This window comes from Conger conger, chromosome 5, assembly GCF_963514075.1.
Source record: "Conger conger chromosome 5, fConCon1.1, whole genome shotgun sequence".
Taxonomy (NCBI): Eukaryota; Metazoa; Chordata; class Actinopteri; order Anguilliformes; family Congridae; genus Conger; species Conger conger.
The window spans coordinates 41,987,716-41,992,497 of NC_083764.1; the positions used below are offsets into that span (position 1 = coordinate 41,987,716).

Genomic DNA, 4,782 nt, shown 5'->3' on the forward strand with positions numbered 1-4,782 from the left:
GGGCTCGTCCGGGATTTGAACCCGGGACCTCTCGCACCCAAAGCGAGAATCATACCCCTAGACCAACGAGCCTATATATTGCTTTCTGTAACCTGTTACAATAATTTCTTAACAACCAATAATTGTGAGAAATATTAATAACCATTACTCAAGAGTTATTTTGACCAAAACAACCACAATTTAACCTGCTGCAGTACCCCATGATTTTAAGTAAACCTCAATCAGAACCTCGAAGTAACAATACTCTGAGCTATACTCATAACTTCCTCGTTAGTATAGTGGTCAGTATCCCCGCCTGTCACGCGGCGGCCAGCCGTGTGTAGGTGTAGAGCCCTACGATGGTCACCACGGCTCGAATCTGCCCTTTGCCCAACCATGACATAAATAATGGAAACTATTTCCTTGTAGAATTGTCCCATAATCATGTTTGTCGTGTCATTATATCTCCAGCTCGATTTCACTATGGATAGGAAATCCTTTCTGCCATCATTCTACTTAATAGTTATCTCAAATACAATTAAGGTATTTGGCTCTGTCCCCCACTGTTCACTCTGAACAATATGGGATATGCAATTTGTTTAAAGTACATTGTTTTTAATGGCTGTTATTGTAACTCTGAGAATGTTTTTTAAATTTCTTAATTTTATTGTTTTATAATTTTAACAATTGTTAAAATTAGGGATATGTTACGGCCCCCTGCTCTGTGCTACTTATTCTGGCGTTACTTCACAGGTGCCTTGTTGGTGGAGTACCAGGTCATTTGCGCAATTGGGAGCACCTGTGACCAGATGTTAAAATGTACCTGACTCTTGCCTGAAGGAGGGAACTCTCTTCCCACGTACCTGTTGGTTCTTTTTGGGTTTGCATGAGACAACATTGCTTCAGCATACTTTTCACACATCTACTCACTCACACTACTGATGCAACTGACTTTCACACTACACATTTTTGTTAACTGGTTATTTCAAATAAATTTGACCTTGTTTTTTAAATGCGTCAGTGTGCGTCTCCCTCTTTGTCACGGCCAATGAGCCAGGTCGTGACCGATAATGAAGTACATAATAATATCAAGCAGGAAATAAAATGAAAGGTAGGCAGCTGGTTGGATGTTGGGTAAAAGTTTTTATGGCAACTGAAGGACAACAATATTTACAACTTGTCTACTATCCATGCACACAGGTACAGACAATTGCCAAAATATCCACTCACTGAGAACTTTATTAGGAACACCTGTACACCTACTTAGTCATGCGATTACCTAATCGTGGCAGCAGTGCAATGCACAAAATCATGCAGATATGGGTCAGGAGCTCCAGTTCATGTTCATATCCACCAATAGTGATTTTGACTGTGGCATGATTGTTGGTGCAAGGTACGAGTATTCCTGTAACTGCTGATCTCCTGGGATTTTCATCCACAACAGTCTTTTGAGTTTACTCAGAATGGTGCGAAAAACAAACAAACATTCAGTGATCGGCAGTTCTGCAGACGGAAATGGCTTGAGGATGAGTGAGGTAATGGAGAAGGGCCAGACTGGTCTAAGCTGACAGGAAGGTGACAGTAATGCAAATAACTGCACATATCAGTGAACAGATCTCTGAACACACAATGCGTCAAACCTCTAAGTGGATAGACTACAGCAGCAGAAGACCTAATACGTCTAATAAATACCCAATAAAGTGAGTGTATATTTTCAAATAGAACATGCAAAATATGTAACTGAGGTGAAGGGTATAGCTTATTAAAGTACAGAACCGTATGAACATATTTACACTTACACAATGAGGCAACATAAAAGTAGTACAGTAGTATGTATGTGAAAATAGCAGTGTATAACAATATGTGGAAAGTTCCACATTAGATGTAGAACTGACATTACATCACTACTGACATTAGATCAATGATTGCAATTTATTACATACACAAAAAAAGATTACAATGTTATATACAGTGCCATCTGTAATGTTTAGGACAAAGACATATTTTTATTTGGCTCTGTTCTCCACAATTTTAGATTTGTAATCAAAAATGCATATTCTCAGCAAATATTGAAGGGCATGTTTACAGACTTTGGTTTCACCATATTGAAATTACAGTGTGTTTTATATATAGTAACAATAAACATCATATTTTTCTCTGCTTTTTCTTGCCTTTGGTTTGTATTATTGTTGGCATTAAACATGAGGGCCAGAATGTCCAAATTCCAATGAATGTCAAGGAAGCCATTATGAGACTGAAAAATTAAAATAAAAAGTCTGTAATGTCTGCTTTGTTATGCCAAACCTTAGGTGTAACAAAATCAACTGTTTGGAACAGCATTAAGGAGAGAGAACATGTAATGGGGCATAGGGCATGGCAAGCCAAGTAAGACCTCTACAGCTGATAGCTGAAGAATTCTCATCATAATGAAGAAAAATCCCAAACATGTGTCCAACCGATCAGAAACACCCTTCAGGAGGCAGGCGTGGATGTGTCAGAGACTACTGTCCACAAAAGACCACAGTCATGTCTCAGTGGGTCACAGACTTCAACCAGTCATGCAGACAGAAAATATGCAGTAAACATGACTGTAATTTACATCACATAAATATGTCCCAAACATTATGGTGCCCTGAAATGGGGGATTATGTATAAAAAGTGCTGTCATGTCTACATGGTGAAACCAGAATGCATAAAAATACCCTTTAATAAAATATGAGAACTTGCACTTTGAATCGTTTGTTTATGAATATAAAATTGTGGTGTACTGAGCTAAATTAATGTTTTTATCCCAAGCATTACGGAGGGCATTGCATATTACAATTCTTATGAACATATAAACACAACAACAGCAACAAAAATATCAACGAATAACTATATATTGTTGTTTGTAACAATATTAGCATGGTGGATATGCATAGGTATTAAAGGAGACTGGGCTTGGGACTGGGGCAGTTGGAATAGCCAGGGCAGGAGGGAAGGTGAAGGCTGGGTCTCCTGAAGTACTGGTATTGTTCCGATTTTGCCAAGGACTTCACAGACCTCTTCGGAAGTACATCTGCGCCTACCTGGGAGAAAATATAGACGCCTCCACATGCTGATCACCTGGAGATATCAAAGTAACATTAGTTATCAAATGTATGAAAGTAACCAAGAGACCTGTATTAATTATACTGTGTGCCTAATTATACTGCAATGCCTGGCATTACAGTCATTGTTGTACTAAACAAAGAAAAAACAGAACAAAAAGTATATGTATTTACTGTACATTCATATAATTTAAGGTAACATGGGTGTAAATATTGTATAATATAATAATTGTGGAAACTGCTCTATTATTTAAGTACTTAGCCGGGCAACTACATAACATTAACAACAACAACAACAATAATAATAATAATAATATATTAATGGAAAATAAAGGAACATATACCAAGATGTCTGAATGACAGTAAGTTAGGCCAATGTCAATAAACAATTGCCAGTGAAATACGAGCAACAATAATACATTTTATGTCTAAACCTTCACGAATCAAACGTGTATACAAATTGTCAATACTATTAATGACGGTGATATTTTAAAACCGTAATGTGATAGCATGTTAATGTAGCTGGCTACGACGTTGAGAAGCAGACATGCAGAGACATTATCCCGTTTACCTGTAATTTTCCCACATAAAAAAACGAACAATTGGAACATTCAAAATAGCAATACAACATCGGGAATACCTCAACAACATGAATATCATTCGATGACCCGTTAATGCCAAAATAATTATCTAAATAAGACTTACCAAAAGGAGCCCATGGATAATTTTCCGTTGAAAATGAATGGGAAAAGTTAAGGAATCCGCGCTGTAAGGACGTCATTGGTTTTTCTCGGAACAGCGCCGCGATATCAACGTGCGGGCCAGGGACCGGGGTTCAATTCCCCGACGGGGAGGAAAAAGCTTTTCCCACCCCCTGATTTATTTCATTTGTTAACAACAGAGCCAGCTACATCACAGATATCACTTTACCACTTGATAAGAAATGATGGTAATAATACATTTCATTTGCAAATGACTATTCAAAACTAGGTTTGCAAAGTGCTATCAAAGAATACTGAAGGAAAGCAAAAGACACTCATAAAGATCCAGTGTTCATGATACCATTATAGTTCTTAGTCCCCCTTCCTATTCATGTGCTCATTAATTATTTAAGAACTCCTACAAAAATATATCACCTCTTCCATATCAAAGCGCACAGGTATTTTTGGAATTCCCCCCTTGTTTCAATTCCCCCCTTGAAACAAGGGAAGGGAACAGCTGGGGCTTGTAAATCATTCACTCACTCCCTTTTTGCAGGCTGAATATTCTCCACAAGGGGGAGCCATTAGCATTCATGGCGCTTCACATCAATAACACTGGATCAAGGGGCCAGCTTTTGGGCTATCGATTCTGCCAACTGATGTGAAGTTGCCGCCTAGTGATACCTATACCTGAGCTCATTCCCCATTGGACACTCATGTTGACAGCAAATCATAAATACTTCCACTCATATATTGATGTTCAATCTATGCTACATATTTTGTCATTATTGCGTGTGGATAAGCATGTGACCAAGGACACAAATGAGATGAGCAGTGAGCAAAATTATTACACTCCCTGGTGCCCTGTGCGGCAGAATTTTTCCCTGTAGGTTTCTATTGGTGTTGCTGTCTGTATATACAGTAGGCTCCAGAATTATTAAAATAAAAATAATTATTAGAATTAAAATAAAGGGTGCCAATTCTGGAACTCACTGTATTATATATACACTTAA

At 38.0% G+C, this 4,782-nt stretch overlaps 1 non-coding gene across 1 annotated transcript; it reads right to left on the reverse strand.

The window, feature by feature from the left end:
* On the reverse strand, nt 1–72 carry trnap-ugg (transfer RNA proline (anticodon UGG)). The gene has a single exon. It is a non-coding gene; the product is annotated as a tRNA-Pro (tRNA).
* Nucleotides 73–4,782: the final 4,710 nt, after the last annotated feature.